Raw genomic sequence first — 15,888 nt, forward strand, 5'->3', positions numbered from 1 at the left:
TGAGTGATCATGGTGGGCTCAGACAGTCTTTTTTTTTTTAAGAGTGTGCTGCCTCTTCCCCTCACTCAATAAGGACATGTGTTTTCTTGACAGTCTGTTAACTTACAGACATCATTCCTTCAGATGGGTAAGGAATATCGCTTGACTGATTCTTCGTTATTGTTGCCTTCGCTGTTGTTGCTGTTATTATTTTCGTGTTTGTTATCATCTTTGAAGTTGGTGGTGGTGCAGCTTTGCTGCTGCATGGGAAATTCGATGCTATGCGGGGGGAGGTGTTTGTGAAGTGGGGGTAAACTTTCAGCAAGCAGCATTGTTTTTCATCGCCTGCTTATTGGGAAGTCCAGAGAAACGGCTGTGGCGTGTACACAATGAGAGTGGTTGAAGCAAGGCAGGCGCAGACATCGTGTACACACTGTTTAGACAGCAGTGCGCTGTAAGTAAAAAAAAAAAAAAAAAAGCAACGTCGGTGTATCGAATGTTTTGCATAAATGTGTTCAAGCACTTAGCTGTCGGGGCTCACATGTAATATACTGTTGATATTGAACATCCATATATACGTACGCTCGCACGCACACACACACACACACACACACACACACACACACACACACACACTTACCGGCACACACACACACACACACACACACTTACCGGCACACACACACACACACACACACACTCTCTCTCTCTCTCTCTCTCTCTCTCTCTTACATCCCCGCGCGCACACATCGCGAAAAATATTGGATTTACTGTGGGATACCATGAAATAAAGAATCGCTCCTTGCAGTCGCAAATCATACACACATCCAACCCACAGTAGATCACCCGATGAAATTCCATATCAGTCGCTGACAGACGTTGTTTTTTTTCTTTAGAGTTTTTATTTTATTTTATTTTATTTATCATAAAAAGTTTGGAGTTAGCATTTATCAAGTACTGGCCTCGCTTAGATTTTTGCAGTATATCTGCCTTCCTTTCTTCCCTCCACCTGCATATACTTTCTGCCTGCCTGTCTCAATCTCTTTTTCTCCCAGAACTCAATATCAGAACAATTCACGACTGTTGTTTACAGCAGGAAGGCAGTGGTCTTTTGATTTGTGAGGCCATGGAAAGTTTCTCTTTTATCTTCTGTTTAGTTCTGCCCCCTTATCCCCCCCCCCTCCCCACGTCCCCCCACCCTACCCCTCTCTCAGTCTGCCTCTCTTCATCTCCGCGTTCCCTTGATCTGTCATTGACCTTCCTTTCCTTTCGTTGTCTCTTTTCATCTTCATATTTGTGTCATTTATCACTTCAAATGTTTGTTGCGCTCCGTTTGCCCCCATCTTCTCCCTCCTATCCCCCCTCTCTCTCTCTCGTTCTCTCTCTCTCACAGTGTTCGGTGAGTTAACAGCTGGGAGCCCGAAAGCATGTGTTTTGCAACAATACAGTTGACCGTATATACACACAACATTGTTACTTCTCGTTTTTAGATCCGAGCGGCACGCTCGGAATGTATGAAAATATGTGGTGACATTTAGCAGGAATAAACATCCAATTTTGATGCATTTGAATTTACGCACTGGATGTGGAAAGTGGGACAGTGAGTGGGACAGTCAGGATGGAAGGATTGGGAGGGGGGCGAGAATTGGGAAAGAAGGGAGGAAGTGGGTAAACGAACAAACAGTGGGCGCGCAGACATTTGCTGTCATAACTGTTGGTGTGGTTTACGTGAGATGTTTGCGCGTGCACACACACACACACACACACACACACACACACACACACACACACACACACACACACACTATATATATATATATATATTATATATATAATTTTAAGACATTATTTTTTCAGTCAGTTATTCGTCACAAATGTGTATGCAATACTTAACAGCTGTTCAGTCTCTGAAATGTGTGTGTGTTTGTGTGTGTGAGTGTTTCTATTAATTATCATGACCGCGGTACACTTTGAAATGCAGTAAGACCTTTAAATTGTGAAAGGCGGCTACGCAGTGTAGTGTTTACCGCTAGCTGAACAGCCTATATTTAATTTTAGTTGTTTCAGTTCACCGAGACTGTTTTACATTTTCAAGCAGAGCTTCATTCTTCAGCCTGGAGTGAACATCTCATTCACGTAAACTGCAAATCTTCTTTAGTTGTTTGTGTACATCCGAGCACTCAGCTATAGGGGCACACATATGATATACTGTTGATGCTGAACATGTATACATACGCACGCGTGCACGCGCGCACAAACACACGTACACACACACACACACACACACAGAGAAGCACACAGACACGCGCGCGCGCACACACACATTCACACACACACACTCACTCACACACACACACACACACACGCTTTTAAAGGATGTGAGTGACGGGTTTGCACAACTGTATAACTAAAAGCTTCCCTGTAGTGCCAAAAATATCGTTTACTTTTATTCATATTTGCTCGTTTGATAGATTCAAGTAATTTGTAAGGCACTGAGAGGAAAAAAAAAACGACTATACTTTATAGTATTCATTTATTTGTATTTTTTGTTTTTTTGTTTTGTTTTTAATCTTTCTTTTTGTAGACTCAGATGTTTAACAACCGTATTTATGTGAAAGGGTAAATAATAGTTGAAATGGAAGTATGGAGTAGTGACAATATATTAACATAACAACAGGGGGGATTTGGGAGGGGGGAAGGGGGGGGGGGGGCAGAGAACTAATATCTTCTTCGGTCTATTTATTCTTTGGCTTGTCCAATCAGCGAAAAGGTTTTCATAAAAGAGTGATCTATTTTCTTTTTCTCTCATTTCCTCCCTCCTTTTTAGCAGCTGGCTATGATTTTCTATTTCCCCACCAAGCCAGGAACGCCTGCAGGTTTACCCCACCAAGCCTGTTAGGTCACGCATGATGAGGCAGGCAAAGTCGGAATTTTTTGGGATAATATTTCCCAGCCATGGACCTCACCACACAGATTAACTCTGGCCTGTACATTTTTTGTCCCCGAAACATTTCGTGTACCTTGTGAGAATGCAGCGGAAAGAGAGATAAGTGTGTGTGGAGGGTGGGGTGGTGGTGGTGATGGCATTCGTGAAGGTTTTTTAATTTTTATTTTATGTTTTAACTAATTCAAAGTCAAGGTTCCGTACATATGACTGGGAGAGAAAGAGAGAGAGAGAGGGATGGAATGGGGAATGAGGTCGGGGGGAAGACATTTACTTTAATCCAGTCCGGCCGAAATTGAGTTTTATGAACAGGTTGCGTGCAAATGACAGAGAGAGAGGGGGGAGAGAGAGAGAGAGAGAGAGAGAGATTATGTGTGTGTGTGTGTGATTTTTACTTAAATTATAAGCGCGATCATTTAAATTTCAACATAACTGCAGTTGTGTAGCGTGGGGGACGCTACACAATTGCAGTTATGTTGAAATACACATTCAAACGAAACAAACGCATTTAATCACATTCCTGAGCACGATATAAGCTGTTAGCTTGTTGTTGCTCCACTGTCTATCTGTACATGTGTGACATATTTACTGAATAAAATTTTGTTTAAACCAAGCGCAATATTAAGTATGCCAACTAGTTTTTCGTTAAAAAGCTGACGGCGCAAACACACACACACACACACACACACACACACGAGGAGAGGGTGTGGAGAAGAGGTTTGCTTTCAGTCCAGTCGGGGGACCGTAGAGTAATCAGCCAGCCAAGAGCTGTGTCTGAAGTTTCCATAGCAGCAAGATATTGCAGACCCCACCTTCTCCGTTGTTCAAACCAGTCCCACCTAATGAATACCTGCGCTCCTAGGGAGGGGGGAAAAAAACACACGAAAAAAAGTGGATTTTCAGCAGTGCTATGTGGGCAACGTGCCAAATAATCTTGAGAAAGATTGCAATGTAAGAAAAGCACAGCGAAGCGACAATTTACCCCACGGACAGTTTTCTTCTTCATTACGAAATTTGATTCACCATGCCTCTGCTCATGCTGTGCTTTTTAGGCAATGTCTGTGTGTGAAATCCGCCTGTCTCTATACAAAAAAAGTAAAATAAAATAAAGAATCCTAACTTTTGTGTGTAGAGTGTCTGTCTTACTTGTGTGGTTGAGGGATGTAGTTATTATTATCATTATCATTATTATTATTAATAAATCGTTTATGATTATGATGATGATATTTGTTTGTTTGTTTGTTTGTGTGTGTGTGTGTGTGTGTGTGTGTGTGTGTGTGTGTGTGTGTGTTGCCTTTTTTTTTTCAATGAACAACGAACAATGTTAATATTCTGTCAGACCATTTTTGGTTGCTTGCCAATTATGGTTCTGTAAGATCGGCCACAGTCCAGTGTGAAATATTTATTGTTTTATTTTATTATTTTATTTTTAGTGAAAACTGCTTTTCAGACGTTTTATCTCATCTCTTTCCACCCTTTCTCCGACATCTGGTGTTTTTTGTTGTTGGTGGTGTTGGTTTGTTATGCGTTGAAACGAAATAATCTTAAAATGATAAGACTTGGGAAGGAGCTGATTCAAATATGTTTGTGTACCTATCTGCCTATCTGTCTGCCCCTATGTCTCTCTTCTCTCACTTCTCGCTCTCTATCGCTCTCTCTCTCTCTCACACACACACAATGCATGGACGCTCGCACACACACACACACACACACACACGATGCATGGACACTCACACACACACACACACACACACACACACACATTGGCACACAGACAGGATTCCAAAAATCTCAAAGAACGTCATTTATTCAACCCTCAAAACAGGATTTGGCAATGCATGAGCTTCATAGGTTTGAATTTACACGCAAAACGGATTCGACAGTCAAGTTGGCCAAAACGAGGGGGGGGGTGGGGGGGGGGGGGGAGCCGCGGGACTCACGAGGTGGAAATAACGGCGTGTTGTAATGCGTCGTGTCACGTGTATGCTGTCATGGCGACCAAGGATCGAAATGGTTAGCGGACGTCTGCCGCGATATGCGGCGCTATGTGGCTGATCTGCTCACAAAGTTGGCTTTTTGAAATATTCATTTATGGGGTTAATCCGCGGGCACGTATGCATTCAGCAGTGTGATAATTAACAGACACATACACACGCACGCACGCACGCACACACACACCACACACACACACACACACACACACACACGGAGTTTTGTTATCTTAGAAGACTTTCATGCATTGTTTCACGCCACACCACCGCACTCCCCCCGCCTCCCCTTACCGCACCCCTCCCCCCTCCCACAGTATCACCCGACCCCCCCCCCCCCCCCACACACACACACCACCACTAACCTTTCTCTATGCTGGGCGGGGACTATTCGCTTATTTTGTTTTATGCAAAAATGCGGTAAAAACCCAGCAAGGAGGCTTACAATCTTGTACAAAGACACTGGAACATGAACAGTGTTTTTAGGGGGTTGTTGCGTGGAGTGCGAACAGGGCAGTGTAATCATATACGTGTATGCCTTTTTATTACATGCATTCTTTTCATTTTTTGTTTGTTTGATTTAGGTATCGTCTGTGTTGAACATTAAGGTACCAGGGGAAAAGGCAAAAAAGCAACAACAAACAAACAAACAAACAAAAAAAACAAAAACGGAGCATATATTCAACGCACACGCGCGCGTGCGCTCCCTTTCTACACATACTCACACGCACGCACACACACGCGCGCGCGCGCGCACACACACACACACTCACACACGTGCACACTGTTTTTCACGTTTAATTAAAACCTTTGGCCCTATTTTGGGTTTTGAAGATAACGATCAGTAACAGTGACAGCCAACTTGACGCGAAATGTGAAGATGTCAGACAGGCTGACACACATCCACGAAGATTGTGAAGATCAGTTCATCGTGGGCTACAACGTTGAATCTGAGTTTTTTGGTTTATCTTTCTGTACCAGTGTGATTACTGTCACTCATAAATTACTTTCAATACAGTCGAGTATGATTAACGTCATCTTCCCTTAAATTTACGTTTTCTGGATCTAAATCTGCTCTCGGTGTTTTACAAAACACTTTTGTTTTTCTTTTTTACATAACAAATAACAGTTTTAGTGTACACACCCAAATGTTACTAGCAAACCCTGCGCACACACACGCAGACAAGCGCGCGTGTGCACGCACGCACACTCGCACACACACACACACACACACACACACACGAGCAAACATACGAATACACACAAACACACATTCATACTCATGCATGCGTGTGCGCATACATATTATGTATAGACGGGCGCAATAGCTGAGCGGTTAAAGCGTTGGACTTTAAATCTGAGGGTCCCGGGTTCGAATCTCGGTAACGGCGCCTGGTGGGTAAAGGGTGGAGATTTTTCCGATCTCCCAGGTCAACATATGTGCAGACCAGCTTGTGCCTGAACACCCCCTTCGTGTGTATACGCAAGCAGAAGACTAAATACGCACGTTAAAGATCCCGTAATCCATGTCAGCGTTCGGTGGGTTATGATAACAAAAACATACCCAGCATGCACACCTCCGAAAACGGAGTATGGCTGCCTACATGTCGGGGTAAAAATGATCATGTACGTAAAAGCCCTCTCGTGTACATGCGCCTACGAACGAAGAAGAAGAAGATATTATGTGCACACACATAGACAACCACAGCACACGCAAAAGAGTGAACTTGCCACAACGAAAGTAAATGCTGATAGAAGAGGTGAGTTAGTTTTGAGACCAGATTTGAAAGTGGTGTGGGAGTCTGAATGTTGCAGGTTATCAGGGAGCCTGTTTTTTTGGCGATTGAAAAGAAAATGATTTGTGTGTCCGCATGTATTACCTCTGACTTGAGGTATCTTGAGAAGTCGAGTATCAGAAGAATGGATATGGTGAGACCGAGTATAGATATGAAGGAGTTCTTACAGATACTCTGGGCCAAACCGGCTGACTGCATAGTAAGTCAGAGTGGATAGCTTATAGTGTATTCGATCATAAACAGGCAACCATTGGAGAGACTGAAGGAGAGGAGAAACAGCCGATCATATACCAACTTGCGATATGTTAAAGTCTCAAATCCCTGAACTGAAATCATCTTCAGTGTTGACGATCTTCAGCAGTCCATTGCTAATGTATGACTTTTTCAACTCCTTGTTAAATAGTCCAGTTGGTTCGCTGTTATAGTTGTTAGTTTTTCATTAGAAATATGTTATATTTTTTATGTTTTTTTGTTTATTTTTTAAACAAAACTTAAATCAATAATTTTCACACGCACACACACACACACACACACACACACACACACACACACACACACTTTCACTTACTCGTATGCGTACACAGTAATTCTCCCCCCCCCCCTCCCCCTCCTCCCACTCGGATTTTTTTTCCTTCCCTCGTCTCATATCACTTAAGTGAAAAGACGTTAAACTGAAGAACGAACGAGAAACCTGGTCAGATTTAGAAGCTGTGCAAATGAAGCTGGCAGTGTTATTCTGCATTCGTTGAAGTCTAACAGATATTTGGGAAGGCCAGTCAAAAGAGAATTGCAGGAAAATCTTGAGAGAACACAGATTCAGAGCGTACAAGTGTTTGGGTAGCATCAGTATAGAGAGAGAGTCGATAGTTTTGTCCCCCAGGTCTATGGCCACTCCTTAACACTACTGATCATAACCCTAAAATGCTCAAATTGCGTTAGTTCGTCCTGTCATTGCATTGATGTCTTGGCAGGATTTCTTGACAGGGTTTTACATTCAACTGACACTACTGACTAGTGCTGATCATCACTGACCACTGCTTTCCAATTCTGACCCCTGGACAGATTTGGACAGATTGTGTTGTCGTTCTTTTGACTCGTTTGTTCATTCTAATGACGTCTTGGCAGGTTTTTGACTGCTAACGGACCACATAGTCTGACCACTGTTGTCGACTTTTGACCACAATCTAACTTCATATTTTGTCAGTTTGTTACTGATTTGACCATTTACTGACTGCTACTTACTACTTTTTACCAGTGCTGACCACCACAGATCACTGCTGACCACAACTAATTACCACCCATTTTTTTCACAATGCGACATTTCATCATGTTCATGCAACATTAAGACGTCTTGACCCACTCAGACTATTCACTTATCAGTACTGATCACAAACCAGAAGTGTGTAGCATGCGTTATATCTACAAATGTTTGCATTATGAATACTTCCTTATGCAATATTAGTACTTTTCACTACCTGTCTTTACCAGTGACCGCTACCGAAATGACTTATCACCATCTCAGAAGCGTATGATGAAACAATTGAGAAATTATAGACCTGAGTGAACACAGACATGGAGGAACATAGACATGGGGGAACACAGACAAGTAGATACACAGACCTTGGTGAACATAAAAACTGGGGGAACATAGACAAGGAGAAATACAGACCTTGGAGAACATAGACTCGGGGGAACATAGACAAGGAGAAATACATATCTAAGGGAACATAGACTCGGGGGAGCATAGACAAGGAGAAATACATATCTAAGGGAACATAGACTCGGGGGAACATAGACAAGGAGAAATACAGACCTTTGGGAACATAGACCTGGCGAACGTAGACGTGATGGAACATAGACAAGGAGAAATACGGAAACTTTGGGAACATAGACGTGGGAGAATACACACACACACACACACACACAATATATATATATATATATATATATATATATATGTATATATGTATATATATATATATATAAGTATATGTGTGTGTGTAAACCTAAAGGATTGGGTGTTGGATGGACATAGAACTAATGGCACTTAGACCGTGAGAATATGAACCTAGGGAAACAGACACGAAGACAAAGAGAGAAAGGGCCTATACATTTAATTTCTCTTCCATTTCTGGTCTTTTCTGCAATTATACATCACATGCCAAATCAGTTTTGCTACTAACTCTTTAAAATGCTGCAGTAGCGTTGTATTATTATTTTACCCCCAAATGAAGGAAGTACAAAATAGAATGAAAGAAAGTAAAATGAAACAAAATCAGACGAAGCCGTTGGTCAGTGGCGACACAGTTTGAACCCATCATCATTCAGAACCGCAGTTGCCGTTTTCCTGTCAGTGTCCGTTGACATTTCATGACCACTCTACCCTCACGCCGGACACTAACTCGTGCCTTTTGCTGTTCATCGTGACATGCTCTCTGTCTCTTTGTGTGTGTGTGTGTGTGTGTGTGTGCGTTTGTGCTTGTGTGAGCGCACGTGTATGTGTACATACAGAGACAGAATTGATTACTCCCTGTCCCACTTCCCACCTTTCCCCCATTACATCCCCTTCCCCATACCCCCCCTATCCACACACACACGATGTGCCTACTGACCACCTGGCGTGTCGGGAACAAGCCACGCGGAACGAGCAAACAAGAAGAGGGGCCTGGGGATGAGAGGGTGAGGGGGGTGGAAAGAGGAAAAGGGAAGTGGGGTTTGTCGTTTGGCTGGTCGAGTGCAGTAAATGTCTTGTTTCCACAGCAACGGTGCGCGTCCTATTTTTTCTTTTCCCTTCTCCCCCCCCCCCTCTCCCCCGCCCCAACGCCCCTTTCCTGCCCATCACCCACCCTAGATCCATCCGTTGTCCACGGGGTGAAACATTATTCCACTCAAGGACGCACAAACAGTTATGATTATGATGCCGTGCGGACACGCACGGGTGTATGGACCTGCTAGGACACGCTTATGAACGCACTGGCCCGCAAATACGGAGAGAGACGGAGACAGAGACACAGATAGAGACAGAGAGAGATGCACACACACACACACACACACACACACACACACACACACACACACACACACACACACACACACACGTGCATTTGCTCACACGTACACGCAAATACGTGCACACACACACACACACATAGTTTTATACAATTCTGTCTCTCTCTCTCTCTCTCTGTCCCTCTGTCTGTCTCTGTCTCTCTCTCTGTGTCTCTGTCTGTCTGTTTCTCTCTCTCTCTCTCTCTCTCTCTCTCTCTCTCTCTCTGTACCGAATGTTAACGACTGGAGTGGCTTGTCGCACATGCAGATGCCTTGCCCGTGTACAGCGGCACAGTTAGATACGGTTTCCATCCGCGTCAATTTGGCCAATAAAAATGATAGGGGAATTGACAGTGCCTCGTCTTTTATTATTAAACGCACACACCTACCGTTATCAGCCAAGGGAAATTCGTCGAAGAAAGGAGAGCAACAGTCATTGTGGTTTATTCAAACTCCCGCATCGTCACATGATGTCAATTTTTAATATGCGTTGCTATGACATATCTACACTTAACTGCTTGTGAACGTTTCAAAAGGCAAACTTTAAAAACAAGTAAACGAACGAAACACGATCAGTGTTTTAGTTATCGTTATGTCACAGCTGGGACAGCATTTTGCATGCAACACGATGGAACTGTCGAGCGGTGTTTTTTGTAGGTTTAAAAAAAATATTTTTAAAAATTTAATTTATCCATATTGTTTTGTTCTTGTTGTTGAACTTGAGTTCTGGTAGTAGTTTTCGTTGTTGTTGTAGCTGCAGCAGTTAAGCTTACCATTGAAGAAGAGATTCATCAGTTGCAGTTTTTGTAGTTGTTGTTGATTTTGCGTTATCACGTGATCATGGTTTGTCACGCTGGCAGCGAAGTGGGGCAATGTCCCCGGCGCCTGTCGCGAAGGCAAAGAGCTCAGGCGTCAAGCTTGGGGCAGACAAATCGGATCAGCAGCCATCATCAGCATACCACCACCTCTCCACTCCCGCCTTTCAGGGAGGTGAGGAGAGAGAGAGAGAATAGAGGAGTGTAGAGAGAGAGATGGGGTAGTGGTTGGATTTTCATCGATACCAGAGTGAGAATTAGTGATAGAAAAATAGAGGAAAGGACGGAGAAAGAGGGTGAAGCGCAGTGATCAATAGTAGTTTGAAAGGGAAACTGTGTTGAACGAGAGTCAGAAAAAGAGGCAGGCCGACAGTGAAACAGAAAAGGGAGAGATAGTCATTTATATACCAGTAAGTACTAAGTACGGCCGTGAGAGAGAGAGAGAGAGAATTGTTTCTCTGTGTGACTGATTGGCTCTCTCTCTCTCTCTCTCTACACACACACACACACACACACACACACACTTGCTAAAAACGGACTTTCAGAAACAAAAACCTTTGTACCATTGAGATAGATGTAATCGCCAATTGTTCACCAGTCTTAAAAATACAACTATTCTTAGGGGTTGTGCGCGAAGTGCAGGGACCATTAGGGGCGGTTACAGAGCGGGATAAATACTGGACTGGAAGATAGCTGTCCCCACGAAGCGGAAACATCGTACGTGCGATTGCATTTTACAGTCGACCCGTCATGTGATTGAGTTCTTTGTGTGTTGATTATCTACCTCTTCTTATTCCCTTCTTTTCGTTGGGTTTTATTTGTGTACGGCTGCGCTTTTATGATTATCTTCTTCTTCATCTTCTACTTCCTTTTTACTGTTTGACCATCACTCATTTTTGATTATTAAAAAAATGTATCTTTAATAATCAATCATCATTTAACAAAGGGAAGTTTGTTTATTTGTTCTTTTTTTTAAAACTCTGTTTTCTTTCAGTGTTGTTGTTGTCAGTTGTTGTTGGTCTTCTTCTCCTCCTCCTCCTCCTCCGCTTCCCTCTCTTTTTCTTTCTCACCCTCTCCCTCCCTCCCCTCTCTCTCTCCCCTCTCTCCTCTCCCCCTCTTCCTCCTCCTCTCTCTCCCTCTCCTCTTTCCCCCTCTCTCTTTCCTCTCTCCCTCCCTGTCTCCCCCTCTCCCCCCCTTCTCCCCCCCACTCTCCCCCCGTGATAAGCGTTCTGTCAGCTGTGTTACGTCACTGGTCCGTTTTTCCGTCGAACACTGGAACAAGCAACTGAAAGGCAAGGTACAACTGGCAAAATTGTTTTCCGTACACGATATAACTGATTTTGTTTCAGTTGTCGGAGCTTCTTCATTCACACCTTAACAAGGTCGTCTGCATGGTGGAGAAAGAGCTATCTCCATTTGATAAAACATATCTAAAATATTTACCACTTCCAAAGACGTTTCTTTTTTTTTTCTTTTTTTTTTTCTTCTTTTTTTTAAAAGATAGTTTAGGAGGCTGGGTGCAGGATTGTTCATATGATAGCCTAAGTGTTAAGTTTACATTGTGCAGTTAGGTCATGCACTTTGTAATGTTTCAGCATCTGACGCAGACTTTGCATGCAGTATGTCTCACCAGTTCTGGTCGTGTAGTTTCTGCATCCACACTTTACAGGAAACTTTTCCGCAGCTGCTTTTTGTGGCTTTTATGGTTGCTTTTGTTTATGTTTCGTTTTGTGCGAATAGCGCTCACACTTCGACGTCGCTGATGTATCTTTGTCTGGCTCATTCCCAGGCTCGTAACTTACAACTGTGGAAATAGTAAGTTGGAACCTGGACAAGTGTTATCTCTCTCTCTGTTTCTCTCTCTCTCTCTCTGAATATAAAGAGAAGGGGTGTGTGATCGATATCATGGAGTCAGTGCTTGTTTGCTTTTATTGTTTTCCTGCCAGTTCAGTTATATATATTCTTTTCTTTTTAAAACATTTTGTTTAAATTGTTCATTTTCACAATACAATTAACAGACATACACACACACACACACACACACACACACACACACACACACACACACATATATATATATATATATATATATATTAATACTGACCGAAAATAGAATGGAAATAATACATTAAAGAAAAAGAAACTAGGGTATATCTAAATTATCACTAAAAAAAGAAAAATGAATTAGATTTACAAAAGACCAAAATTAATTCTGAAAAGAGTACTTGAAAACACACACACACACACATATACATACATATATGTGTATGTATGTATATATATATATATATATATATATATATATATGATAGTCAGTCGTGTCCGACTATGACCATCAGAACAACAGAGGAGGCAACTGCTGTTCCGACTATTTGGGCTAGAATTTGATTATAGTGGAGAGTGTCTTGCCCAAGTACATCCCCACTCTCTCGGCCAAGAGGGTTTTAGGACAGTCGGCGTTGGGATGGTTCCCAAAGGCCAACTAGCCCACAAGGCTGCAGCACTAAGAGATATATATACACACACACATAAATGCATACATACAAAAAATGTACACACATACATGTACGTAAACACCAGGATTTGGAAACCTTGATGAATGGCTTCCCATTATTGTTAAACTATATAATAAGGTCTTGCACTAATTATAGAATAAATCTAGATCAATATTATAATTGTATAGTCTATAATTAGCATATATTCCTTGCTTAGTTTGTATCTTTAAACAGGGCTTTATATGGAAACCCATCTAGTAGTAAAATCATTCAGCCATATTTTCAGTTTCACCTGCTTATTTCTCTACACTCGACTTTTTTCCCCCTAACGAAAAAGGCGTCGTTCTTGTCGTTGTTGCTGTTGTTGTTTCCGTTGTTGCTGTTGTTTGTTGTTGTTGCTGCCCTTGTTGTTTCCGTTGTTGCTGTTGTTTGTTGTTGTCTTCGTTGTTGTTGCTGCCCTTGTTGTTTCTGTTGTTGCTGTTGTTTGTTGTTGACTTCGTTGTTGTTGCTGCCCTTGCTGTTTCTATTGTTGCTGTTGTTTGTTGTTGTCTTCGTTGTTGTTGCTGCCCATGTTGTTTCCGTTGTTGCTGTTGTTTGTTGTTGTCTTCGATGTTGTTGCTCCCCTTGTTGTTTCCGTTGTTGCTGTTGTTTGTTGTTGTCTTCGGTGTTGTTGCTGCCCTTGTTGTTTCCGTTGTTGCTGTTGTTTGTTGTTGTTGCTGCCCATGTTGTTCCTGTTGTTGCTGTGGTTTGTTGTCATCTTCCTTGGTGTTGCTGATGTTGTTGCTGCTGCTGTTGTTGCTGTTGTTTGTTGTTGTCTTCACTGTTGTTTCTGCTGTTGTTTTTTCCGTTGTTGCACTTTATTGTTGTCTTCCTTGGTGTTGCTGCTGTTGTTGTTGCTGCTGTTGTTGCTGTTGTTTGTTGTTGTCTTCACTGTTGTAGCTGCTGTTGTTGTTGTTTCCGTTGTTGCACTTGTTTGTTGTTGTCTTCCTTGTTGCTGCTGTTGTTTGTTGTTGTCTTCGTTGTTGTTGCTGCTTTGTTGTTGTCCTCCTCTCTCCTCACACCCCGTCTGTCTGTTTCTTTACTCTTTCATCTGTTTTTTTCTTTTTCTGAACAGATGCGGTTGCTTCATTTTCTTTCTTTGTGTTCTTCATTCCTTTCTTCCTTCCTTCACTCCTTGAATGGCAGTATTACCTGAACTTCCCTCCAGAATGTCCTTTTTGTGGTGTTACTACTGGCAAAATTATCCTTCCATCCGTCCATACATCGATCCTTCTTTCGTTTCTTCTTTCACTCCTAGTCCTAGTATTACAATGGTACCAGAATCTCCCACCAGACTGTCAGTGTGTTTTGAAGATCGATAGCTAGATGGCCAGAGGCACGAGACGGGTATCTGGCTGTGTTCTTTGGGGTGGATCTCAAGCTTTCTTTAAAAAAAAAATAATAATAAAAAAAAAAAAAAAAATTCACCATTACTTATTTAGTAATATGTCCTTTCTTCATTCGTTACATGTGATTAGTGTTACTTCTTTGTTTCCTTTTCTTTCTGGCTTTCTTCTCTGCCTTCTTTTCTTTCTTGCTCTCTTCCTTTCCTTCCTTCCTTCCTCCCTCCATTACTTACTTCTTCCACCCCTCCCTTACTCTTTTTTCTCCATTCTTTCTTTCACTCTTTCGGTTATCTATATTTTGACCCGAACTCTCTAGACACTATACCCAGACTGTTGAAGTGTAGTGAGGATCGATGATCGGGTGTCCAGAGGCAAAAGACGGGTATCTCATTGGCCGTGTGTTCTGTGGGGTGGTGGGCCCTTGTCGATCTTTATCTGTGAGGCAGACAGAACTTGAGTGGACGTTCAGTGTCGGATCGGGGGGTGGGGGGGGGGGGGGGGACGAGAAGATGGTGGAGTAGATTTGGAAGGGTTTTTTGTTGTTGTTGTTTTTTGTTGTTTTTTTGTGAGGAACGTGTTCGAAGACTTCTGTCTCTGTCTGTATGACTTTCTGCCTCTCTCTCTGTCTCTTGCCCCTCCACCCCCACCCCATCTCTCTGGCTCAATGTTCGTGCCCCCATGTCTGTCTCTTGCCCCCTCCACCCCCACCCCATCTCTCTGGCTCAATGTTCGTGCCCCCACTCTCCCTACCTACTTCTCCCCCGCCTACCCTCTTTCTCTCTTACTTCTGTTTCTGTCTTTCCTTCCACTTTTGTGGAGAGAGACATACGCTTAGTAGCAGAGACACAATGATAGATGAGAGAGAGAGATGGGGCTGAGGGATTGCACGTGCACGCCATTCTTATTCTTATTCAGATATATTCAGACGTCAAACACAGTACTTGCATAATGTTTCCCGGCTTTGAAATCGGTTCTGGCGTGACACACGGTATCGATCTTCCAGTCAGTTATATTGAATACGGTCCGTCCACAAAAACAGTTGGACTGAAAACAAACACTCACCACCTTCCTTTAGGTCTCACTGTCTGTCTGTCTGTTTCTCTCCCTCTCTCTCTGTCTCTTCTCTCTCCGTCCCATCCTCCCTCCCTCACCACCTTTGTCACTCCCACTTCTCCCCCTGCACCTCTTCCCTGTTTGGGTTCATGACGCTGGCTGAAGCGTGCCTCGTGGCATCATCACACGCTGCTATACCTCCCACCCACCTCCCACCACCACCCAAAGTTGTTGGACGGGTGGCGGGTTAGGAGAGAAGCGGGTGGATGCCATGGCAACTCCCGGACCCGACACCGTGTCGATGGAAGGGAATGTCGGGGTGGAGGAGGGCCGTTTTGTTTTTACGCCCTGAAGTGAAGAAAACAGTTGAGAAGAGGGGGAAGGG

At 43.0% G+C, this 15,888-nt stretch overlaps 1 protein-coding gene across 1 annotated transcript in view; it reads left to right on the top strand.

Annotated features, from left to right (window-relative positions):
* LOC143287530 (zinc finger protein castor homolog 1-like) overlaps positions 1-15,888 on the top strand; it is a 102,760-nt gene that overhangs the window by 43,254 nt on the left and 43,618 nt on the right. The window lies entirely within an intron of this gene.

This window comes from Babylonia areolata, chromosome 11 (assembly GCF_041734735.1).
Source record: "Babylonia areolata isolate BAREFJ2019XMU chromosome 11, ASM4173473v1, whole genome shotgun sequence".
NCBI lineage: Eukaryota > Metazoa > Mollusca > Gastropoda > Neogastropoda > Buccinidae > Babylonia > Babylonia areolata.